The sequence below is a fragment of the Pteropus alecto genome, unplaced genomic scaffold (genome assembly GCF_000325575.1).
Source record: "Pteropus alecto unplaced genomic scaffold, ASM32557v1 scaffold100, whole genome shotgun sequence".
In the NCBI taxonomy this organism is placed as follows: domain Eukaryota; kingdom Metazoa; phylum Chordata; class Mammalia; order Chiroptera; family Pteropodidae; genus Pteropus; species Pteropus alecto.
The window spans coordinates 4,996,837-5,024,640 of record NW_006430723.1 but is presented as its reverse complement, the minus strand read 5'-3'; the positions used below and the strand labels follow the sequence as shown (position 1 = coordinate 5,024,640).

The 27,804-nt window shown below is 34.9% G+C and overlaps 1 protein-coding gene across 3 annotated transcripts in view; it reads right to left on the bottom strand.

Moving 5' to 3' along the window:
• CTNNA2 (catenin alpha 2) overlaps positions 1–27,798 on the bottom strand; it is a 988,991-nt gene extending 961,193 nt beyond the window's left edge. For all 3 annotated transcript variants that reach the window (XM_006905230.2, XM_006905232.1, XM_006905231.1), the window contains exon 1: positions 27,677–27,798. The gene's annotated coding sequence lies outside the window, so the exon portion shown is untranslated. The remainder of the gene's footprint in view (positions 1–27,676) is intronic.
• Between the last annotated feature and the right edge of the window lie 6 nt (positions 27,799–27,804).

Here is a 27,804-nt window from a genome sequence, read left to right as displayed (position 1 = left end):
TCTAAACCAACCATTCACAAGTATGCACTCAATAAAGGTTCATTCCCTTTCCTTTTATCTTCCTTCTTGATAGCCCTGGCCTGTTGCTACCCCCGGGTTATAATAAAACAGAACAATTATCACATGTCCAAATGAAGTATACTGGGCTCCTCCCTGCAGAGCAAGCTGGACATCCTACAAATGGAGTCTTATGATTGACAGCTGCTTGCTTCTTATACCAAAGTCTACCTATCTGAGCTTAGGAGTCTACCCAAAATTCAAGCAAGGGATGTCAAGAAAAATATATCTTTGTAAGGTCATTTGGACTCTGAATACCTGCTAAGCATTTTCTTAATGAGATTCACAGAATTTAAGAAGTGATCCATCTCCATCCTAGGCCCCATGAAAAATACATCCTCTTAGTGTCAACATGAAATAGCTCTGAAGCTATTTATATTCCTACCAGGTCACTGAAACCTACTCTAGCTATATTCCTGAACTACTAAAAACCACTTATCAGCAAAGCCATATGAACCTGTGCATATCTTCTATGCCATAGAATCTCTTCATAGTAGCATCCAATGTAGGAACTAGTAGAGTTATCTTCTAATCCCACTTGATAGAACTATTAAATTCAACTTTGACCCATTCTCTTTATCTAAAAAAAATTGGTTTCAACTGCTTCACTTGTAAAAAACAAAGTCATATTTATAGGTTTTTATACCAAAAAGTACCTGTGTTCTACAGGTTATGGACTGACTTTTCTGGACTTACCCTATGACTTAATTGATGTATTGTAGCTACCACTCCATCCGTAAAAAAATTCCCAAACCTGGATCTTCTTGACTAGTTTTGTCCAATTCCGTCCTGGTCCAAAAATAACAGTTGTCTTTTTCTGCTTTAATATTTTTATAAAAGGGATTAAAATTAAGCAATCTTTTTTATTCCTTAATATTCTCACATTGATGCTAACGAAATTTTTATTTCATGACGAAAGTATAGTGTACCTGGTAAAACAATTAGACACAATATGTTATTTCCTAATGGTTCTGCAGTATTGTGTGCTTATTAAATCCATTACAAAATCGCATTTTCACATGTGGTCATCAATAAAGCAATTGTTTATTTGCTAGTCAAGAATAAAACTAATGAATTTAAAAAGGTCCAATTGAGTGGATAGAAGTAAATGAGTTATTGCAAACAAGTAAGCAGGCTGAAAGTGGTAAAAAAAAAAAAAGAATCAAAATAATAAATGAGTTAGAAATCTTCATTCCCATTGATGATTTTATAACTAGCCAGCTACAGGTGCCTACTTTACCTTTATAAACATTAAATATTCAAATTAAGCAATGAACACTAAAATTTGCATAGGATTCTTAAGAAGAAAGGTACAATAATGCTTGGTTATAGGGTGACAATTTGATTTCATATTGCAAAGTAAAAAAAAAAAAAAATTATCTTTTAGAGGATATCCAACCCATAATGATCTCTTCTTTGTTCTTTTTGCATAACATAGTTTCGTTTTTATTGTCATTTTTTAATGAACCCTTACAAATATTATATCAAAGTTTCATAAATATGTTTTAATGAAAAAATATGAATATGTGACTAAATAGTAAAATTAGATATCAAAGATTTAATATAATTTTTTAAAATATAAAATCCATTTAAAAAGTGAAAACAACTTTCTTCAATTGTACAACCCATAACAGCCAGGTTTGTTTCAGATAGTTTATTTAGTATGGTAAGCTAAAGTCTATGAAAAAAGTCCAAAAAAGAAAGACAAAGCATTTATAAATGCTTTAAAAGGAATTAGAAAAAATTTAAAACACAGGAATTCTATTTTTAAAAATGGTAAAATATTCATTAAAACTATTCTGATATTCATTAAATTTACTAAATTCCATATTCTGATTTTAAGGTAAAATTTCTTAATAGCACAGTAAGGACACAAATGCATCATGATGAAAAAAACAAGACATTAAAATAATTTTAAAAGTTTGTTTTTGACAGTTTTGACCAATTAACTAAGAGATAGTGAAATTGTCTTATTAGAATAAAGAAATGAGTATAAGATTTCCAAAATTAAAATTGTACTCTAACGTTTGTAAGCTAATAATTTATTGATAGTGTTTCAAGTATTGTGCCATCAATTTTATATGCATTATCTCTGATCCTTATGAGAACTCTGCAGGTTGGTATAATTACTCCATTTTACAGATAAGTAAATTAGGGCTCAGAAACTCTCATTAAACCACTGCAATGGAGCGAAATTTGAATCTAGGACTTTTGCTACGAACCTTAAGGCATAAAAAAAAATAAGAAATTATTTTTAAAAGTTTGCAACTTAATTTCAATACTTAGAACAAAAAAGTCAAATAAAAAATACAAAATGGAAAAGTAAGTTCTGCTACTTAATAAAACTCTTAACATTAAGAATCTAAACAGAATTTTAGGATGAATCTTTTTCTTTGTATGTCAGGTAATATACAGTTCATTTCTATTACAAAATTTTTTCCTTTAGACATTGAAAAGCTGATGACAATAGCCCATATAGAAGGATGAAAAATGGGGACTAATACTGGCAGTAGGAAATTGCAGCAGGCAGACAAAACCCTTCAGGTCATCATGGCAAGTCTAATCTGAGAACATTCACACAACATATTTTACTTTTAGTCTAAAAAAGTTAGGCATCTTTCAGTTGTAGGAATGTAAAGCATAGCTTTTTAAACACTAAGGAAAAAATGTTTAAGCTTTAGTTGAATAGCATTTTTAGTTTTCTCACATTATGAAAACTTATCACAAGTATCAGGTGAAATATTCCATAAAAATTATGAAGATTGGGGAAATGCAAATTCCATATATTCTCAAAGGTACCATTCTAGTAAACTGAGGACTAGGCACTATATTATCTATTTAATCAGCTCCTAAGCCAAAAGAATTTGGGCTAAATGGTGAATACGTCCACTCTGTTAACTAAGCATATTCTCCAGTATATAAATTTATTCTTGCCCTAAGCTTATAAGGCTGACAAAATACATATAGATTAGCATAGTTACAATTGTAGACAAAAAAAAAAATGCAACAAAGAAATGTTCCTTGAGGCCATGTCTCATGGACATTTTATCAGATACAAAATACCAAAGCACAAGTAAACAAACCAAAACCTTTTGATCAATACAGCATTAAAATTATACATTTAATCATACCGATCAGAAAGCCACCAACTCTCCAGACAGCATTAAGATGCTTGAAGCAGCTTCTTTGGTCAAACCTGTGGTAAATCAGTAAAACTGTCAATACTAAAAAGTATTCAGAAAAAAAAATCATTGACGAGTTAAATGGTCTTCAGAAACTACCAACACAAAGCAAATACAGAATCAAACATCTTCTGTTTAAATTTATGTGACTTCATTAATATTTAAGAAAATTGAATCACATTTGATTCATGTATATAATCTACCACAAAAATACTTACTTCAGCTTCTTTGTAATAAAATCATCTATTTAGTTTGAGTTATAAATACATAACTATTATTTTAAAATCCATTTATCTTGTGAATCAGCTAAAAAAAAAAAAAATGCAAGCCACCCTGTGTAAAGCAAGTAGCATTCATGCCACATTTTAGGCCAGGTAAGATTACAAGAATGCAATGAAGATTAGGGTACTTTTGGCCAGGGAGACTTACAGGGAGGATAGTCCAAATAGAGCTGGAGTCAGCTCAAGTAGCAAAACTTTGCTTCTGCTCTATATCTTTTAAGGGTCTGTATTATACTTACTCTGTGCCAGGCACTATTTAATGCACTTTACAAATATCAAGCTCTTGATTCTCATAGCAACCCTAAGAGGTAATATTATCATCTCCATTTTATAGATGAGATAGATGAGGCACAGAGAAGTTCAGTAACTTGCTCAAGCTAATAGGATTTGGACCTGAAAAGTCTCCATCCCTAACCACTAAGAGCGCTGACTCCCTCTGCAAGGTCCAAACCTGATCCATAGATCTGAGTGCCATTCCTGCGTTCTTTCCTTATCTTATTTACTCCCTTTTGAGATAACAATTATTATTTCATGCAACAAATATTTATGTAGACTCTTGGCAAACAAGAGCAAGTGAAAGCAGACACAATTCCTGTTCTCATGGAGGCTGCAGTCTGGCGTGGCAGACAGGTATTCTGGAATAATGACACAAATGAGTGTATAATTGCTAATTATAAGTGCTATGAGAAAAAGACAGGTTCTCTCAAAGTATATGACAAAGAACCGGGCCTGGCCTGTGCAGTCATGGAAAGCTTCCTAGAAAAGCAGCACTAAGCTGGACCTTTAAACTTGTTGTCATTGACCAGAAGGAGAGGAAGACCTGGACACTTACAGTCCCCTAATTTCCAAGCAGTTATATAAGGCAAGTAATACTCACTGATGCGGGACTAAGAGGACAGACAGCTTTAACCCATATGTCAGGGACTTTCAAGTACTGCCTGGCTTGAGGGATCCATGCAAGTACAATGAGCTCACAGGATTAGACGACTAAGAGAATAAAGTAAGGGTTTCTTGGCCTCTTTGGTTCTGCCTCTCCTACTTCTTATGATAAGCCCCCACTACTTATTATGATAAGGATAAAAATGGGAGGAACTATGAATAATGCTGCATCCTAAAGAAGGGCTTTTGTGAAAGCTTAATTCTTTCAGTTAGAATTCACATTAACTACTTTCATGGCCCCGATGGGCCTCAGAAGGTCAAAAAAAGTTTTCTGTGAATTAGCCTTGACTTTATCCCAGGACCCAGGACCACAAATTCACCTGGTCCCTCTAGCGCTTGAACAGGCTTTCTCTAGGCCTCTCGGCACTTCCTAAACACTCTTTTTGAAATGTGAAGGCCAACAGAGTCCACGGGAAAAGTAAAAGTTTGAACAATTATGAACAGAGCAGAAAGGATACTTCCTGCCTTTTGCATGCCTCAATCCTATTAATATATTTTCCCATAGTGTTAGCTCTGTTTTTTAATAACACAACACTGCTGACTCACAGTCACCATATGGTCCTCTTGGACTCCCAGGTCTCTGTCTGCTGTACTTGTGCCTGCCTAGCTAGTCTTTTCTTAACCATTATCTGTGTAATTATTTGGATGTTTCCGCACCTAACAAATCTTGCATTTTTCCTTATTGATCTTGATTTTGATTTTAGCAGATCACTTCTCCAAGTTATTCCACTCTCAAGCATGCTACCCTCGTTCAGGTCCTCGTAACACATCACCTGACTTACAGCTAGAGCCTCCTAATTGATTTCTCTGCCACCACCTTTCCCAATTATGACCCTCTCCTTGCACAGTCATCATGTCACGCTTCAGACATTGGAACAGATTAAACAGCTTCCCCTTGCATAGAAATGAAGCCCAAATCGTTTAGAATAGCGTTCAAAAACCTTTATATTCTGCTCCCATCATTTCCCCCAGCAAACTCTGACTCCATGTGATCCAAGTTATCAACCACACAAGATTTCTCATCTCTCTACAACACCCTCTGAGTGACTCTGGTTTTGCTCATGATCTCTGTTCCCCTAGAATAACACCATGCTCAGCCCTGCCCACAATTTCTACTCTCAAAATCTTCTCAACATTAAGGCCATATTCTGTATTTTGCCAATCACCCCACTCAACACGTCTCTCCATCTATTGTGCTTCCATAGTATTTTGCATCACTCTTCCAATCCAGTAGTTCTTAAATAATTCTAAGGATAACTAAATACCATAGCTGAATAACAAAGATGGGCCTGCTCAAGTTCTCGAAAATAAACAAATAGATTAGGAAAAATATAATAGTTTAGACTCTAAAAGTATAGGAAGTATAAGATTCTCAGATACCTCTGCTTGACACATTATGGTTACAATTACACTGTGCCAAGTTTTGTTGTTTTTTTTTCGCCCAAATAATCTTTTTTGTTATATTGATTACTACTGTAGCACCATCCCCCCAGAATCTAATACAGTCATAATTTTTAGGTTATAGAGTTTGAAATTAATTTTAATTTGTGTTCTCCCTTATTTGGTTTTTACAAATCATCTTTCTATTTGAAAGCAAGTTTTTGTGACCCTAATTTTATACCTATATGTTGAGTAAATGAAGTATAAACATCAATTGTCTCTCTTGGCATGAACATGGTCACCCATTTTTTCTACCAAAAGTTGAATTAATGATTCTCTTATTGAAGAAAACTGAACTAAACCATGCATATGTAAATAATCCTAGATTTTAAATTTGGAGTATAAAATTATAAAACCTTATTATCCAAAACCTTACTGTTATCAAAGTTGTATGCATAACTTCCTCTTGAGAGGAAAAGGGAAACACGGAGGCTAATTCAATAAATCTGTGTTGAAAACAATTACAATATTCTTCTAGGATATAAATTTAACAAGCATGGTGAGTATCTATGGTATAAAAGTAAAAATGCTTCCCAAGTTCTATTTTCATGTGGGCTGGGCAGCAAATAGCCTTAGCTGCGGGAGGAACCCTTTAATTTGAACAAGAATGAAGTCTGATTACCAAGACTGATTTGGTTCCTAAGGGACAAATACCTTAAAATCCTGCCAGGAAGCAATTATTCTTCTGCTTAAATTGGGTTTAAGGTCAGATACATGATTCTTCTCACCATCATTGGAAAATATAAAAAAAAACAAACAAACATAGACACTGGCTCCACAAAAGTAAAAGGATAAAGGGGTTAAATGTGATGTAAGGGCATGAGAAAGAGCATGAAGTGATAGAAAAGCAGGAACAGAGCATAGGCAGAGCATTCTAACAGATGACAAAGTCCAAGAACATCAGAAGTCTGGAGGAAAGCATCAAGAAACAAACTAGGTGTATAAGTATCTGCTGCAAGGGATTGATGATTTGCTAGAAAAGGTGGACATTTCACGACAAGGCAGATTGGTGGAACAAACAGGTCAAATTACTTGGTCAAAAAGTTATTTCCTCAATTCACCAACAGAATTAGTTTCAGTGTTTTGTTTTTGGTTAGCCCTCCACATGCACATAAAAAGAGCAGAGACACTGCAGAAAAGAATGGTCAATTCATCCAACCATGACAAAGTAAGGTGAGCATCATAAGAATCTCAAGTGAAGAACAAAAGGTAAATAAAAAGACCAAGAGACACAGATGTAACTACCACTAAAATCCATGGGGCCAATGACAGCAGGAAGGGATGAGTTGAACGCAAATGTGAGCATACGTGCACGCACGCGCGCGCGCACACACACACACACACACAATGTTTCGTAGAGATACTTAGGTGCATAGGTTAATCACTCAGAAAACCGTGCTATAATTTCTGTCAATATTAAACAATATTAGCCAAAAATATTTGTCACGACTTTGGAATTTTAAAATGGTACTATAGTATCAGGAATATCTGAATCTCTTTAGATCTTACCATTTCACTATGAGACTATATTATCAGCTAGGATGGCCTATTGAGAAATTAGATTGACTAAATCTGCCCACATTTCCTACCAATATGGATAGTGAAAGACCATAGAGTTTGCATCTTCATATGAATGAATGCATAATCAAAATCAACAGAACACTGATCATGCTCTCACTTGATTAAATCAACCACTCGGTTTGTGACAAACTACAAAAAACCTAGCTACTCAGGAAAGTGAGGCTAGAGATGTGAATTGGCGTAGAGTTTTTCTTTGCATCTCTGACTGTCTGGCAACTCCTCTTCCCCTTTCAGCAGACACGGTTTAGTATCCTATCAGCTCGGGCCATTCATGCCAGGTATGGCTCTATGAAAATTGTCTATCCACACTGCCTCTCCTCAAGAAGGCTGGGTATTATCTAGTTAACATGATAAATGCCTACATCAGGAGAGTACTTGAGAGCTGTTCACTTATGTGTCCTTCGAGACATTTCAACAACATTAGTGATATTTTATGGCAAGGCAGGTCTAATCATGATAATTGTGTGGGCATTTTCTCAACTTTTCAACAGAGCTGACAATGTGTCTGGAAGAAAGAGGAAGAGTCTTAACTAATTTACTGTTACTATCTTTAATTCTTTCTGGTAATATCTTTTCAGGGCCTTGTTTTTCTCTCTCTTCATGAGTGATCTTTCTCTTGAATCTCAAACTCTGCTAGTATTTATATCTGATAATAAATTACTATTTATTAAAAAGTAAATATATATAAGATTATATCATCATATAGTAAGGACAAATCTAAGAATAAATTACCTTAGAGAGAAGCATAACTGCAAAATGCCCAATTTTATGTCCTATTTATCACAACTTCTTCCTGGTTATAAATTTTCTTTTTTCCTGATTATAAAAGCAAAATTTGTTCATTGAAAATAAAAGTTTATTTTTTTCTGAAAGAAGTTTTGAGATTTTTTTATTTACTGATATATAAGAGTTGATTAACTATGAAATAGGTTAAGACTTTATGAATCATATTTCAAATTTTTGCATGTATAATTTACTACTTTATCTTGTCTTGTTTTTTACTTTTTTAAATGTATGCCACATTTAATCTTTCAGTCATTTACTTTTAAATTTCTTCCCTTTTCATGTTTAGAAAGGCCTTCCCTACTTGATATCAAATTATATAATCATGTATATTTCTTCTAGGTTGTTTCTGCAGTTTTTCATAAGTTCGATTCTCAGTTATTTTTTAACCAATTAAATATTGGTTAAATATTTTTACCAGTTAATTATATATCATAATTGCCAAACTGTATTCTTTAATATAGTCTGATTGATAAAATGCAAAGGTTATGATCTTAGAAAAATTATGTAAGACTATGCAATACAATAATTCATGGTAACTGAGTTTTTTTTTTTCTCAAAGAACTGTCTTAACACACTTTCAGATATTGTAAACTTGACATTTCCAAATACCCCCCAATTTATATAATCTTTCATTCACATCACATCTTAAAAAGGGTTAATATATTAAATTAAATTTACTAAATTACTCCTGTATTTACTAAACATATACAAGATTCTGTGTCATATACTGAAAGAAATACTTAGATGAATAAAGCTTATCCTGGCTTTAAAGACATTCCTAGTCAAGTGTTAGGCCATGTAGTAGGATATGGAGCCAGGGCAACGATATACCAATAACTCTAAGACAAGGAATAAAATCAATGGGGAACAAAGAAAAGGACTGTTAAAAGGAGAGCGAGATGGACTCATTTTAAGGACTCGGATACAGATTTACCAAAAAGGGAGGATGTGCACTGGATGTACTTAAAGGACACGCAGAACGTCTCCTAGGTAGAGAATATGAGTTCAAGGTGTCCATGAAGGAAAAAAGGGTATATTGAGAGAGCAATATTTTATGCTTGCCAGGTCACAGAGGTCCACGCAGAGGAGCATGAGCATATCTTTTTTGGAATACGAGCTTGAGTTTGGAACACGGGAGCTCTGAGTGGCAGGCAAAGGCTCTGAGATTTAATTTGGTAGCTGCCGAAGCACACCAAATGGTTTTCAGCAAGGAAAATTAGAATGATGAAAAACTAATCTAGTGCAGGTGTGCGGCGTGTGTCAAGATCAGGGGATGAAACACTGGAGAAATGACACATGGGAAGAGAGAGAAGGGGGGGGATTAAATTATGTGACAAGAGGACACTACAGAATTAAGCAGCTGCCAGTAAGAGAAAGGAGTTGAGAAAGCTCTTATGTCAAGAACAGTCAATGATGGTTTTAAAAAAAATCAATTACTTAACAAGAGAAATATAGTCAAGAAAAGACTTTAAAAGTATTAAACCACATTCAACGAATCCATCTGGAACCATCTTTAAATTTTCATTCTGTCACAGTAGTAGTATTGCAAAATAACACAATTATAATATACATTTGGGACAAAGGCTGGAAGAAAGGAAGACAAGAGCATTCTTTCTCATCCTCCGAAATTCACTGAAGGTAGATAGCTCCAAAAAAGCTTATTCAAGCATCTCATGAAGTCACTCCCTTAGTCCCTAGAAAAGAATTACTCTGCAGGCATTTGAGTCCATCTCTATTTTATTTCCTAAGATGAAGCAGGTTGAGAGGTCTACATTTATCCATTAACCTTGTCCATTTCAAAAGAAGTGGAACAGAAATTGGTTAGTTCAGAATCTTCAAGCACACCGTGACATGGTGGTAGAACTCTTTAGACTACAGAAGACATTTACCAAATTCAGTGTATGTTCCAGGTTTCAGGAAAGTCTTTCAGGTCTTTTTAATGGAATTATTCATTTTGAGGATTTTTATTAAAATATTTACTCATATAAAAATATAATGAAATTATTAATATGATATTAATGACTCAAATATCATTTTTAGAAATTCAATAACACCCTTATGTACATATTCATGTGTCAACACTTATACACGTTGCCTGTCCTGGACCTTAGGCTAAGATGTTCTTGGACCCCCTGTTGTATTATTACAGGCATAAAGCAAGTGTGCAAGAAAACTGCTTCCATTGCTACGGAAATATCATTTAATTTCCTAATTAGTAGATATATAAATGCAAAACCATAACACTTGGTTATTTCAAGTTTGGCAACCAAGTCACTGTTCATGTCTGAGGACAAATTCTTCATGCTTTCAACACTTTTGTTCAAAGTAAGAATTAAGAATGTAACCTGTCTCAAAATTTAATGCTTTATAAATTGATTTGTTGTATACAAGCAAAATGAAAGAACAGAATAAGGAACATATGTAAGTCATTTATTCTCCTTAAGCAAGATATATGAAAATATCTATTTACTAACAAATAAAAACAAGTCACAACTACAAAAGGATTTCTTTAAATCGTAACTTCCCCTAACAGTTATGATTTACAAAGGATGATTACAATCACAAAACTGGACTTAAGCAAGCCATCTGTTATAAAAAGCAAAGCATAACTGACTTGTTCTGTCCTCCCTTCACCAAGTTTTGTGTAATTTAGGCTTTGCAATAAAGTAGAAATATCAGAAATTATGCAGACAGAGCACAAAATTTTTTAAAGTGGTATAATTTGAAAACTCACTGCTTTTTACCTACTTTAGGACACTGATTTGCTAATGAACTCCCTACACAGGATGTTTCTCCACTCAAATGATTCCACTTAAAAGAAAGCAAACTAAAGGAAACCTTCCCTTTGTACTCTGCTTCCCTTGCCTTTCTGCATCTAACTCTGCCAAATGACTTTGGAAAATCCAAACTTCTAGTTTCTCCCTTCCTGGTCATTCTTGAGTCGATACTTTTTCAGATTTCTGAGGTGATCACTAGCCTGAAGCTACTTTGGCAAAGATCAACAAGGGACCTACTTCTTAAGTAACAAGCGAGTGGCCTCTCTTTAGTCTTTACCCTCCCAGACATCCAAGCACCATCCAGTGATCACCTTTCCCCTCTGGAAACACAAGACACTTGGCAAACTTTCTTCTCACCTTAGAAAAAGTTGAGGAAAATCGACTGATGGAATACTCACGCCTCCTTCCCTAGTCCCCACAATAAAATCATGATTGGTCTGCCTGTGCATAGAATACTGGTGTGAAAACTCTTTGGCAAGGGCCAGATATATTGAGATATGTTTCCTCTTTCCTGGGAAACTATTTCTGCTAGTTGTATGAGCACCATTAGTAAAATACCTTGTTTTTTGCTAGAGATGTGAAGACCACTGTTAACTAGAGATACAGCTTTTTCTCCTTTTACTAAAAGTATATTCTACACAAACCAGTAACTCACAAGAGTTACAGTTCAATTTAGCAAGCTCCATTTTTAAAATGTCACCAATGCCAATAATCGATTACTGCAGTAAGATGAAGAATGTAGCTAGAAGGGAAATTCTGCTGGCTTAAATATCAGAAATCAGGATGAATAGACAGCAAATCTAACCCCCAACCAACACCACAGGCAGCCTTTTAAGCAGAACCTGCATTGGTCATGGGGTCATTTTTTGGCCACTGATCTGGCCACCTTCCATTGTCTCTTCTCATCACCAGCTGGGCTCTAGGGGCTCCTGGGACCAGACTGCATGACTGCTCCGACACCAGAGGGGTGGCCACAGAAGAGCCTCCAGTCTTCAGAACCCAGAGATCTCATGTGTGGTGGCAACGAACAATAAGGATTTGATCTTACAGTCTACCTCTTGTTGTCTCTGTTATGTTATGGGTTAAAATGTGAACCGATGGTTTGAAATGAGAGTAAGACTTTCTTTCTGCCATGTTTTGTTGTTGTTGTTTTTCACTTTGCTGATTTCCTTGAGTTCATATGATTCTTCACTTTCTTTCCCATCAAGTGTTTTTATTCTTTGTTTTTCAAGTGTTGGTATTCTTGAGGATGCAGATCCTATATTTCTGACAGTACTTTATGCAACCTCTGGACACTTTATCTACCTCCATGGTTTTAACTGTCACCTCCATCTTTCCTCCAAATTTTCTAATTTAAATACAAACAACTCAGAAGTCCAGGCCTGATACAAAAATGTCTATTGAAGATCTGAATCTGGAAGTCCTTTAAGCTCTTCAAATTTAACATCTCTAAACCAAACATCAACTTACACCTAAACTACGTTTCACACCTCAAAGACAAGTGATAAAAATCAGTTACCCTTGTCTTTGCCTTTGTCCTCGGTCTCTCACACCCAGATGGTTCCTAAGCCCCCTAATTCTTATTTAATCAGTGCTGTTTTCTCCATTCATTTCGCCTCCATGTGCATCATCCCTCCTCTCAGCATCTGGCATCTTATATTATTTGTTGGTTCCTAAACTGACAGTGGCATCCCTACCTAAATGCCTTCTTAGCCTGGAATGCTATTTCTTCATTTGTGTTAATGAGAAACTTATACATGTCCTTCAAGTTCCCATTCAAATGTGAATCTTCTTGACCTGTTTCTAATTTTGTTTGACCTTAAATACTTCTTCATTATTGCTATCTGAAATTCTGTCTATGCCTCTACTCCCCGCCATATTCTTTAGCTGTTTGTTTCTGGTCAGCACTTCCTACTATACACCATTAGAGGTAATAAGGGTAGAAACCACGTCTCATTCATCTCGGTATTCTAAATAGGGTACCTTACCTAAGAAAGGCAAAGTGAGTTCATATGATTCCTCACTTTCAAATATCTTATGCTAGATGTGAGCACAATAGATTACATATTATTTTCAAAGTAAAATATTCATTTTCATGATTACATGAACACAGCACAATTCTACTATACAATGTGTATTAGCTTTCGGTTCATCTCTTATGAAAACTATGATTTAAAATTATAAAGAGAATTTCCACTTTTTTAAAAAATGATTTTTTAGTTTTCAATCACAGTTGACATAAATATTAGTTTCAGGTGCACAATATACTGATTAGACATTTATATAGCTTACAAAGTGATCACCCCGATAAATTTAGTATATATCTGACACCAGTTATTACAATATTACTGACTGTATTCCCTATGCTATACTTCACATTTCCATAACCATTATGTAACTACAATTTGGAACTCTTTATCCTTCCCCTCCCTTCACAGTCTCCCAACACCCTTTCCATCTGGAAACCATCAAAATGTTCTCTGTATCTATGAGTTTGTTTCTATTTTGTTTGTTCATTTATTTTTCCACATATAAGTGAAATCATATAGTATTTATCTTTCTCTGTCTGACTCATTTCACTCAACATGATACCCCCTAGGTCCATCCATGTTGTTGCAGGTGGCAAGATTTCATTCCTTTTAATGGCTGAGTAATATTCCATTGTACATATGTACCACCTCTCTTTATCAGGTTGCCTCCATGTCTTGGTTATTGTAAATAATGTTTCAATGAACATACAGATACATATGTCTTTCTGAATTAGTGTTTTGGATCTCTTTGGATAAATACCCAGTGGAATTAAATACCCTTCTTTGTCTCTTCTTATAGCCTTTAAGATCTATTTTGTCTGATATAAGTATTTCTACCTCAGCTTTTTGTTTGTTTCTATTTTCATAAAATACCTTTTTCCACCCCTTTACTTTAAATCTGTGTCTCTTTGGATCTGAAGCAAGTCTCTTATAGACAGAATATGTAAGGGTCTTGTTTTGTACTCCATTCAGCCACAGTATGGATTGGAGTATTTAATCCATTTACATTTAAAGTAATTGTTTGCTAGATATATAGTTATTTTATTATTCATAAATAATTTCTACTTTCCAAATGGAAAAATAAATAAAACTACAAATAATTATTTTATTTACTTGCCCTTAATTTTTTATTGAGATATAATTCACATACCATAATTCAGCATTTTAAAGTATAAAATTCAATGATCTTTTTAGTATATGTGCAACCAATATGTGCAACCAACACCACTACCTAGTTCCAGACCTTTCATCACCTCCCCCCAAAAAATTCATACCCATTAACCTTCACTCACCATTCTTCCCTTCCCCCAACCCCTGGTAATCACTCTTTATTTTTTGTCTGTATAGGTTTGTCTACAATATGTGATGTGTTGTGCCAGGACTTTTTCACTTAACATAATGTTTCCAAAGCTATCCATGTTCTCACATGTATCAGTATTTATTCCTATTTATGGCTGAATATTACCTCAATATATGGATATACCAATTTTTTTACCCACTCTTCAATTGATGGTTCCACTATTTGACTATAATGAGCAATGAATATAAGTGTACAGGGTTTGTGTGAATAGATCTTTTTAGTTCTCTTGAGAATATACCTAAGAGTAGAATTGCTGGGTAATAAGGTAACTCTGTATTTAACTTTTTGACAAAGTATTAAAATGTTTTCCAAAGTGGCTGTACCATTTTACAATCCTACTACCAATCTATGAGGATTCTAATTTCTCCCCAGCTCCTCCATATGTGATAGCATCCCCCTTTCTTTATGAGAGCCAGCTTGTGAGAATGAATAGGTATCTCATTCTGTTTTGGATCTGCTGACATCTTTTCATATGCTTATTTGTCATCTATCTATATCCTTAGGAGAAATATCTATTTGAGTTCTTTGCTCAATTTTTATTTAAGTATTTGTATTTTTATTATTAAGTTGTAATATATTTATATTATTTATATATTCTGGATTCTAGAGTCCTATCGGATATATGATTGTAAATATTTTCTTCCACTCTGTGGGCTCTCTTTCACTTTCTTAGTGGTGTCTTTTGATATACAAAAGTTCAATTGTGATGGAGTCCAATTTATCTTTTACTTTTCTTTTGCTATTTTGCTCTTGCTGTGACAAATAAGAAACTATTGGCTTGATCCAAGATCACAAGGAGTTACACCAATTTTTCTCCTAAGAGGCTAATAGTTCCTACATTTAGGTCTATAGTGTATTTTCAGTTATTTTTTTATATGGGGTAGCGACAGGGTTCAAATTTTTTTTTTTTTTTTTTTAAAAAGGGGAAGAAGAGATACAGGTCCAAATTTATTCTTTACATGTAAACATTCAGTTGTCACAGCACCACTTGTTGAAAAGACTACTTTTTCCCCAATTAAATTGTCCTGTCCCCCTTGTTGAAAAATAAATTAGCTATAAATGTATGGATTTACAGATGCTAAATTCTATTCCACGTATCTACATGTGTATGCTTATGTCAGGACCACATAGTCTTGATTACGGTAGTTTTGTTGTAGGACGTGAAATTGAGAAGTGTGAATCCTCCAATTTTGTTTTGGTTTCTAAAGCTGGTTGGGGCTATTCTTGCTTTCCATACGAATTATAGGATGTTTGTCAATCACGGCAAAAAAAGGCAGCTGAGTTTTTCAAAGAGATAACACTGATTTACAGATTAATTTGGGGAATACTACCATCTTAATAATATTGTCTTCCCTAATCTGTGAACATAGATGTCCTTCCATTTATTTAGATCCTCTTCAATTTCTTTCAATGACGTTTTGGAACTTTCAATATACAAGTCTTAATATTTCTGTATTAGTAAATACATGCACTTTCATGAATGAAAAGCAAAACAGTAACAGTAGAGACTGTTTTATAATTATAAGAATAGAAATAAAATTTGTTCAAAGTTAGCATTCTACCTCAGAAAACTTTTTATGTCAAACATTTATTAGTTTATATGAAGTATTTTAAATAAATAATCAAAAAGGAACATTTCTTTTTACATATTAACATGTTTTAGTTAAAAACACTTCTGCAACTTTAAGATGAACAACCACAAAATGTAACACAGTTTGATTTAAGAGGTCAGCAATTCCTAACCGCAGCAGTACATAAAATGCCTTCCAAAGGCAGCCAGGCATCAAGAAAATGTTATCAGATAAGTAGCTCTATCACAAATTATTCAGGCAAACTAGAACAGAAAATAGTGATATGCTGCTCATTATATCTTTATTCAAACTTATGATATTAGTATTGTTGTAACTCATACTTATTTGTATATTACTTTGGGAAAGGCTGAACTAATATAAAGATGATATGCAGCATAATAGCTTAGATATGAAAATGATGACAAGAAAATATTTAAAGTATCGGATGGCCAAAGAGTAAAGTCATTTAGACAAACTTTAAAAAGTTTAATAGCATAAGTATCATCATAAGCAAGTTATCACCATCATCAGAACACTGTTCACTCAATTCAGTCCAAAATCTACAAAAGCTATGGCCCATGCCTTTGAAGAGCCACATACAAAAGAATCACTGTGAAATAATCATGAAGGCCTAGGAAAGTACTAATATTTGGGAATGAGTATATGATATCCATCTATACACTGTGCTTATTCCAAAGAGAAAGGTTCACAAATACTGGTAAATATAAAAGGTATTTGGGATACTAAGGAAGAGTCAAATATTGAGAATAGTATTAAAAACAAAAAGGTATGTTTAGACCACAGTATAATGTATTTCATATATGAGGAATTATTCATACTCAATCTAAGTCAGTCAAAAAAAAAATTTAATTTAAAATGTGAAAACTAAAAGAAAAATGAGTGTTACATTTCATCATTTTCATATATATATATATATATTTGAACCATGAACTGTCTCTTCTTAATAAATGTCTCTTCACTTATTAAGGTCTTCTTTTTTGTACTGTTCAATATTATAATTTTTTTTCTTCATAGAAGAAACATGCCAATGGAATGACTATGAATTAGAAAGTTGTTACTTTCCTCTCAAATTATTTTAATTAAATATGTCAGTTAAAATACTAAGGGTTTTATTTATGAAATCTGATAACATAGTTGCCCTATCTTTCTGAAGAAAAGGTACAAAAATAGACAAGAAACTTTGAGAAAGAAAAACCATCACTTACTGGATATCACAACATATTGTAAGCTATAGTAATTATGATAGTACATCGTTAGTTCAGGAACAACAAAATTCTTTATACCTAGAGAATGTAAATAAGTCCTATAAATTAAAATAAGATAAATAATCTACTAGAAAAACCTGAGTAAAGATATGAACACAGTCATTACAGCAGAAGCAAAACATTTGGCCACTAGCGAAAAAAAAAAGAGAATCAATCTCTCTACAAATCAGAGAAACAAATTCATATAGCAAAGAGATACCATTCTTACCTATTCATTGGTAAACTTTTCCAAGTTTGAAATTATCATGTATTGGTGAAAGAGTAAGGAAATATGTACTTCCATATCTGCTGGTGAAATGTAAATTAGCACTACCATTTTGAAGAACAATTAGGCATCAGCTATTAAAATCTAAAATGTACATACCTCATGACTCCAAAATTAAAATTATCAGCCTACCCTTTAAAAAATATACCAGTACATGTGGACAAAAATCCTGTATAAGAGTGTTCATCACAGCATTGTTTTAAATAGCAAAATAGTAGGAATGAACATAAATGTTTATGAAAACACAAGGATTAAATAACCACAGTATAACTATACTAGAAAATAACAAGCAGCAATTAAAAATAATGGTATATATATTCATGTTACCAGCTTAGCTATATGTGAAGTGAAAATGAGGTAATAGAATACGTTACCATTTAAGTAAATATTAAAAAATACATCTCACTACATAGACACTGACCACCTATATTTTTGAGGCACTCTTGTGGGGACCCCCAAAGTTAATCTCCTGCCCATGACACAGAAGATAGTGCTGTGCAGATAGTGCAAACATTTTATCTCTGTAGGGTAGCCAAAAACTGAAAAACTTAAATTCTAATCAATGTAATGTCACATTACAATGTAATGTCACATTACAATGTAATGTGTAGGAAGACTATTATCCTAGAAAATGCTCAGATATGCTTAGTTAAAAAAATAAAACACAAAGTTACAGATATATATAAACACATATATATGTACACGTGTATACATATTCATGTACATATATACCTATGATCTCAGTTTTGTTTTAAAGATTTCTACATGATAAATTCAGATATACTTATGGGGGGGAACCTAGAAATTCACAAAATCTTCACTGGAGAATTGGACTGCAGTAATTTTTATTTTGAAATTTCTTTCTCTTGTTATTTTCTAGATTGTTCTACAGTGGGCAAGTTTTGATGTAAGTGCAGAAAACAAAACAAGTTCTTTTTGAAACAATGTATCTTCTGTTATTGCATTCTTGAGATACCTTTATACAGATAATGTCTAAATATTTTCTCCCCCACTTATTCCAGCCTCACTTTTCAGTTGCCGACTGAGCAGTTAGAGTCCCAGCTTTCAGTTGTCCTGGATGTGGCTTCACTTCTCCCAGTGCTGTGCTCATTAATCCCATCCTCCTGCTGGCTCGGCCCCGTCCCAGTTCCCAGAGAGGCAGCACTGAATTAACAAGTACTAATACAAGGTCATCCCCTCCTCCATCTCTCTCCTACCCATTACTGCGTCCACCAGGACTTTTGACCCTTGCCATGGTGGAAACAGTACCACGCTGTACTACACACTGTCTCATGTTCTTTCTGGTATTAAACTGTTTAGGTACTTTTCACCCCTCTATATTATCAATTCATAATGCCATATCTTACTTATATATAGGTCTAGGGCTATGTCCCCCAAAACAGTGGTTTTATTAATTTGTAAGAAAGTATTTAATGAACAACTGCTACATTTGTTTAACCAGAAATTTACAGAATTTGTTCAAAGATAGAATGAGTTCAGATTTAGTTCAATCAGTTAGCATTTATTAAGGAACTAATGAGGGCCCAGGGTTATATAACAAGGGAATATTAGGAAAAAAAAATAAAGTATGGCTCCTATTCTTGACACAGAATCTAAAGTAGTTGAGAACACTGAAAAAAAAAGAGAATAATTACTGTTTTAGCTTCTGCCTTAACAAGCAAAACATGAAAATCTTCTTGCCTGAGGTCCTGATTTCACAGATGGGCAAACTGCAATCGAGTTTGCCTGCCTAGATTCCAGACTGCTGCCAGCACCGACTTTTGCCTCCTGTCCCAACTCCATGGGCCCCAATGTGCCTGGCTCTGCTTGTCACTATTTATATGCTTGCTCACTTTGAATTATTCCCTTGGATCTAGACTCCATTCCTTTCCAGTTCATGCTGTGGGCTAGAATCTAAATGTCTTCCTTGTTCTTTTCCTAGGGTACCCTCTGTCACCTATTTTTGCACACATTCCCACAATAACTAGCTATGACTGCAATCCTAGCTTTCTGCTTCAACCTCCTTCCCCCGAGACTGAGAACATCATGGCAGGCCTCTAACTCAAATTGTAACAAACACTACTGTTTGCTTGCCGGACATCCTTTTCTCTCTTCTTTTTTCTTAATAGAACTGCCATTCAGCTCATCTACCCCCTTCACTTTCTCCACAGCCATGCACTTCAGGAAAAACTGACCCCAGAGCCCACCTGGCCCCTGGATCCTGCTTAGTCTAAGCCTATCATGCATGGTATGTCCTTTCACTTTGCTGCTCACTGGATTGAACATGGCCACGTGATCCCGTGCTGGCCAGTGAGATTAGAGGTAAGGGAGGACTTCCAGCAAGTTTCTTCATTTTTCTGGAAGAGACATACTGCTGCATGGTGTTGTGCTTAGAACTGCAGCAGCCATCACACCACTGGCTGAAGATGAGGTCTGGACACAGAGGGGACAGAGTTGAGAAAAGGGCAGCGAGAAGAAGCTGAGCCTAGGTCTGAGCCTGGAGCCGTCTCGCCTCTGGATTTCTTGTTACTTTTACAAATCTTTTTGAATGTATACCTTTTCCTCTGCTGCCAGGTTACACATAGTAAATAACACATCTCTAAAAAAAACATACAGGCATCTCTGTTTTATATTTCAAAAGAATAACTTTAAAATGGGAATTTAATGGATACTTGGATTATTTTTAGTTTGAAGCAATTATGAGTAAAGCTGCTGTTAATTTTCATGTAAAAGTCTTTGTGCATATGTTTTAATTTCACCTGGCAGTGGAATTTCAGCATTGTATGGTAAGAGTATTTTTAGCATGAAGAGAAACTGACAAATTGTTTCCTAAAGTGTTACATTCCCACCAGCAAAGTATGAGGGCTTCAATTGCTTCACACCTTCTCCAAACCTTGATATTGTTGGTCCTCTTAAATATATCCATTCTAGTGTTTGTACAGTGGTATCATACTACGGTTTTTAAATTTCATTATTTGGGTGAATAATGGAGTTAAATGCCTTTTCATGTGCTCATTGACCATCAATATATCTTCTTTTGTGTATACCTCTTCATATATTTCGTTCATTTTTAGATTGTTTGTGTTCTTATTGAAATGCAAGAGTTCTAAATACAACTAGAATAATTAGTCTTTTGTCAGGTATATATAAATAGAAACAGAGATATATGTCTAGCAAATCACATGTCTTTTGAAGTTTATTTTTTTTTAATTTTGATAGTTTAGTTTTATCTTTTTCCTTTAATTTTATGATTAGTGCTTCTGGGGTCCTATCTAAGACATCCCTGCCTTACTCTAAATCATAAAGATTTTTTTTTCCTATATTTTCTTCTAAAAGTTTATATACTCAAAATCACAGACTATTCTCAAAAACATTATGCTCAATGAAAGGAGACAACAATGAGTACATACTCTATGATTTGATTTATATCCATTTTTACAACAATAACAACAACAAAACTCTAGAGACAAAAAGCAGTTCAAGCAAAAAGGGAGATTTTAGAGCAATTGAAATATCCCATATCTTGACTGCAGTGATGGTTACACAGATATATTTGTCGATACCAAACTTAAAATGGATATTCTTTATTATATATAAAACATACTTAAACAAATTTGATTATAAAAGATTTTAATGGGAATTTGGAGCTAGAATAGTAGAAGGACAGGCGACCACACAGTCCTAGGGGATAAGATTTAGAAGACAAGCAAGACTTCGCTGTATCTGAAGCAAAACCATTAACCTTAGAGTATACATAACTTCTTAAATAAATATTATCTTAATCTTAATGCATAAGTGCCATATTGTCTTTCAGAGACGGTGGCATTATTCAAAGAAGCCAACTGTACATTGCCCTAGTCCCTAAATGAAGGTAGCAACTGCCTTGTATCTCCAGCCCAGAAAGGATTCTAGGATTCTAAAAGTGAGAAGTAATAAAGAATGGGGAGGTAAGACAATGTTCCTTAGTTCTTCCTTGGTCCAGAGACTCTGTGAAGCTAAATCTACAGCTTTCTTGGGAAAGGGAAATCATATAGTACTAAAGATGGAGGTGTTTCTCATGTAGCAAACAGTTTAATGTTTCAAAAGAAAAAACAAATGGGACATGGTGAGAAATAAATCATTATGCCTTGAAATTTTTAAGGGCAATCAGATATGGAATTATAGGATTTTATAGCTAGAAGACACTCTACATATCCTCTAGTACAAGTCACTTAAAATAAACATTTAATAAATAAGGTTTGGAGACTTTGAGGCTTGTTTAGTCATATAACTAATTAGTTGGTTAATTCCTGATTCAGTGCTTTTATAAAATTATAATCTCTAGCCCAATGCTCTGCTCAGAGCAGGTATTTAAAAAATACCTGATGAATCAATTCATGCTAGGTAATGTGATTTAAAAAAAAAAACTACATAGAATGCATAATTGAATAGAGGAATAAATTTAAATGCAGACATTTTTTTCCAGTGAGTTCTGTATATTCTTCTTTATACTATTTCTGCATATTTGAGAGGGGGAGGGAAGCATTTTTTGTTAAATAAGTCCAGCAGGTATCAATACCTAAAGAAAAAAGGAAGAAAGTACTAAAGTCTCAAGAATTGTGGGATGCCCTTTCCAAGAACTAGCTGAGGACAATTTGCTCATTCTGAGACGGTTAAGGACATTTCTATCTACTTACTGGAAGATGGAGTAATGGTATTTAACAACTGCTTTAGGCTCTATGAATTTAAAACACACTTGGCATACTGAATTCTCACCAACTCTTGTCTAATCACAGCTAAAATCAGATGGAAACATCAGATCCTTCCGTCATTTATGGAGTCATTGTCGTTTCTGGGTAGGCTGTGGGAGAACTGAAATGTCTCCATCAAGACTTTATGGCTTTAGTTGAGAAACATCAAGGTGCCATAAAAAAAAATTTTTGAATTTACTACAGATATGTAAAGACCAACATAAGCACAATTTACACAACGTGAACATATCAAAGTGTCCTATTAATTTTCTAATACTGTTTTATAGTCCTTGGGATCTCATTTAAAAAATTAATTAAATTATTTATTTTACTCCAACTTCGGTGGCATGTCTATTCATTTAATGTAGGAACATTAGAGCAAGATACTAGCTGATTTGGAGCTCTGTCCCCATCAGGCAGCTCCCATGAGTGTTTTGGCTCCTCTCAAAAACCAAAGGAAACAAAATAGCAAGATTCTGAGAAACCAACATTTGATTTTATATATGTTCTTTCATCCAAGATCTATCTAGTTTCAAAGGCTGTTAACTGAAAAAAATGCACGTGTATATTCATATATATGTCTATACACGGATGCTTTAAACAACTACAACATGGATTGTATCAGCATGAGAGAAAAAATATAGAAAACACCTAAATAGGCAGTTATACATTTTCAGCCCTATAGATGAAACAAAATTGATTCACTTTATTTCACCTTTTCTCTGCCTCCACCTTGAGTACACAATTGCTTATTTCACTCCTGTTAATGAACATTCTCTTCACATCTGAAAAATCATTGTCTAAGAGTTGTATATACAAATATAGCCTTTAAACAAAAAGGAATAAAAGTGCTACTAAATTAAGCTTTATAAAGTCAGACTATCGCTTTGTGTTTTCTATAAGGTATTACAATTAATAATATCAAAGACTTATAAAATGCATATTTGTGTTTGAGTTATAATTCCTCTCCAAGGTAAAAATTCACTTATGAGGAAAATAAAAATGTATAAGAGTAGTTCATCAAAAATCACTGGTGCTTTAATATCGAACTGATGAGAAGTAATACACTTGAAAATATTTTATTTAGATCTGCTGAATCTTGAGAAAAATCCCAAAATAGAAAATAAAAATGCTACAGTCCATAGTCTGTTAAACTACTAGCTTTTGGATATATGTTCATATTATAATTATCTTCTTTAAGATAATAATCATGAGACCAATTGTGTATATTCATAGAACTACAAAAAAATATAAGCATTTTATCATTTTGTAGAAAACCATGAAATTGTGTCCATCTATTTAAAATGGATTAAACATGAGCACTATAAATACTGACATTTGTTACCTGCAGGTAAAATCTTCTGGAAATCATTTTTGATAAAATAACTCAATCACGTCACTCATACTATTAGATAAAATTTCATGGATATACATGTTTCAGATTAGTTAATGGACACCAACCAAAAATAAAGGTGTACCAACAGATGTGTCCAGCAAGCAACTGCCACACTAGAAGACATTAAACTTCCTCACTGCACACTCCCAGATAGTTCCTCTTTCATCATCCCACCTTAATCTCCCAGTAAAACAACTAAAGAGTATAAACCATTTAGAATCATTAATGATCTTGAATACCCCAAAAAAGAGACATGGGGTAATTAGGAAAAGTCAACAACAAAGTAAAAAAAAAGTTACTGGAAATACAACTACCCTAACAATTACTGGCTTCATATATGTCAAAGTAAAATAATCCTTGTTATTATTCTCCATGATTCAGTCCTGAAATATTCATGTTTTAAGGCAAAATAAAAGAGAGTTGTAATAATCATATTATCATAATATTAAATCTTTGTTGTTTAGTAAAGTTTTCTTTAAGCCTTCAAGTTTACAGAAAAGGATTAAAACAATACTCCGGGTCCTCCTTGTGACACAGACCTTGGATTCTGTGTCTTGGGATGGGGCTTTGGGTGAGACAAAGAATTAAAAACGAGCTCTCCTGGGTAGCTGAACATTCTACGATAAAATGGATCCCACACAACAACAGTCTTATGCCAACTGATAGTGTAATTACTCTGACCGTATATGTCCAGTACCTTTTAATACACTCACCAGTATGCCAAACATCCCAGTAAACAGTTTTCCCAAACCCAGCAGGCTTCTCTCTCTGCTTTTCCAGCTGTGGTACCCACCTTGCATGAAATCTTTCCCAGGTCTCTCTGTCCAAGCTCCAGTACACTCCTGAATATAATCTTTCCCTGGCTACGGAAACATCTGTCCTCTTTGGAATTCCTCTAACACTTATTTGCTCTTCATTTCTTTCCAGTACATAATCATATATTGTCTTTGATTGTTTATAAACTGTTTCTCCTAATTACAATTATGCTTACTTAATAAATGCTTCGTTTGTACCAAGCAGTATATTTAACACATTTAACCCTTAAAGCAATCCCATGAATCAGACTCTACCCATTTTGCACATGAGGAAGAAGACTTAAAACAGAACATAAGGGTACAACACTCTACCACTTATGTAGAACGAGCACTCAAATCTAAGGCTCTCTCCTCCTTTGCCACTGTGAAATACTACCTCATGCAAATGAATGTCCTCCTCAACTAGATTGTAAACTAAGGTCAAACAGAGTGTCTTTTACTTCTTTTGAAAACCTCATACCACTTAGCATAGGGTTGGGCAGGTTTTAAGAACTCTGAGGAAGGAAAGCACAGAGAATTTTCCAGAATATTTTCTACAAGGTACATAAAATGTTCCGTTGGGGCTTTATCTGTACCATACATTCTTTAAAGGTCCAGTCAAGTAAAGGCAGAAAAGAAATTCTTTAGAAGTTGGTCTTTATATGGAAAATAGATTACAGTAAGAGTGGCAGGCTGCTTTTATAAGACACTAACTCCTCTACTATTTCATATTTTATTAATTTTACTCGTCTCTCAAAAATCTTGCTGTAAACAAGTGTTATTTTATTTTCTATTCCTTAATAACCTTGTATATTTTGTTCTCACTAAATGGATAAACGTTTACAAAGGAAACAAGTATAAGGTACCTTTCTTTGTATAGTAAGCACAGTATTAAAAACTGAGGCATACACCCACATTACTCTGTGTAGCAAAACTGCAACAGAGAAAGAGCGGGGCTGACGGGGGCTGCCTCTTCCCCATACGCATATCTAGGAAGCCCCACCAAGAGAGCAGTAGATATGTTGGAAGGGAAAAGTCATCTGAAAGTGAATCAGGATAGAATTAACTGATTATATTCACATATGATTACTAATGAAGTTTTAACTAGCTTCATGGCATTCCAGGAAAAGGAACATCAACAACAACAACACATACCCCTATCTACAATTGTGTTCATTATTAGGTAATGCAACCATTTCCAATACACACAGGATGGACTGCAATTCTGTATCAGGATGTTGGTAACACTCATAATTCAACTAAACTTCTCCCATATGGCTTAAGAGTCAGCCAAGCCATTAATGGAATTGCATTCCGACCAAGGGGAATTAGGGGTGGGTCCATCATTCCCAGTATCACACACTTCCCCAAAACTGATTCAAATGATTAACTGTATCAGCTCTTCATCAAATCAGAACTCAATCACTTTCAAAGGTAATTCTCTTCATCTCAACTCCTACTTCACATTCTCATAAAATGCAAAAGTGTACTTTGCACTACTAGCATATAATAATTTAAATGAAAAGAAAAAATCAATAATTTGCTCCATAGCATAGTTTCTTACTGGCAACTTCATTGATTCTGCCATTAATTTCAGTCCCTCCCCACACAGTCATTAAACATAAAACATAGCTATTATACAGATATTAAGATTTAGGGGTTTGTTGTTTAAAATACAGACAGGGCAAAATACAGGCTTCTAAAGACTCCGTTTTTGATTTATACTTATACTATCTGTGGGACCTTTCTGAGGCATGGTTGTCCCACCATATATAAACTTTTCAGCAGCAATGCTCGCAAAAAGAAAAACTGCCAAATTACTATCAATACAGATAACAGAAGGGGTTACAGTGTAAGCTAAAGAAAGCAAAGTGAAATATATCATTTGGTGGAAATAAGTGGTGCAAAAGCAACTGAAATTTTAAATTGTTGATAATGGTTCCAGAGCTAATTCAACTTTTCCATTGGTGTAAACCACAAAGAGAATCGCACAGTATGCTTCTCTTCAAACATCTTCACAATTCCTGTCCGCCGGATGAGAGGAGATAAGGGTATCTGCTAAAGGCTATAACGCAGCTAACACTTTAAAAATGGTAAATGTATATAATCTTCTGGAGTATAAACTCATTACTCCCAAAACTGTCTATCCATTGTCCTCCTTTAGCAGTTAACCCACGATGAACAAAAGCACATCTCTTCTACCCTTCTGCTCTCTATTTTCCCAAATCAGTCTACCTTAGTGTTTTGTGTGCTGATGAAAACATTCCATAAATAATACTGTGGTGCACACGCATCAAAGTTTAGAGAGTTTCTGCCTTTGAAGTAGATAGTGACAGGACTAAGGACACATGGGGTCAATTTCAAGCCAAATATTAGGCGGGTGGTTTGAAAATATCAATCCAAAGGGGCCTAGGGGAAAAGGACACAAGCATCCATGCCACCACCCTCCTCTCCCCTCCCCTCTTCTTCTCTTGTTCTCTTCCTCTCTTCTTTCCTTGTGGCTTCTCACAGGGACAATCAAAGCAAGAAAAGCTTGATTTTAAATTAGTGAGACACACACTGGGACTATGTAATTCCCAGGAGGAAAAAAGAAACTGCCAAAGAGGGGTGTGGAGAGTTGTTGGCAACACGTCTAAGTGACAACCCTCCCCACCCCCACCGTAATACAGCACAAAACCACAGATTCTTCCTCGACCCTCTTCTCCTTCCAGTTCTACTCTGTCCAACTTGACCCTTAATCCAAATAATTCAAGGACCTGGAGGGTATCCGCTGTGCAAGAGTGTGTCTCTCAGTATACGTGCCCAATTTTCTGGAAGCCCCAGAATCCGGACAGTTTCGCAGGCAAGGGATCTCCCACCGGGGAAGGGGTGAAGAAAGGGGGCAAAACAAAATAAAAAAATTAAAAAAATAAAGAGGTGAGACAAGAGAAAAGGGATGCAGAGCTGCGCCGTAGAACGTGCGGCTAAAAGGAAAATAGGGAAGAAAGAAAGGGTGGGAAGGAAGTGGGGCTGCGAGAGAGGAAGAAAAGGATGAAAGAAAGGCTGGAAGGGAGAAAGGAGGGGAGAAGAGAGAGGGATGTTGGGAAGGATGAGGGCGGGAGGGTTGGGGAGCAGGAGGGGAGGGGAGGATGAAGAGGATGGGAGGGAGGAAAGGAGGGAGGGAGGCAGGCAAGGATGGAGGATGCTCTGCCCGGGACTCACCTCTTTGGGTCGGTGGGAGTTTCTCGCCTCCTCCTCTGTCTCGCCGGTTCCTAGCAGCTGGAGGGGTAATCACAGAGAGGCGGGAGAGGCGGCGGCGGGGACGAGGGCAGCAGCTGCTGCAGCCGCCT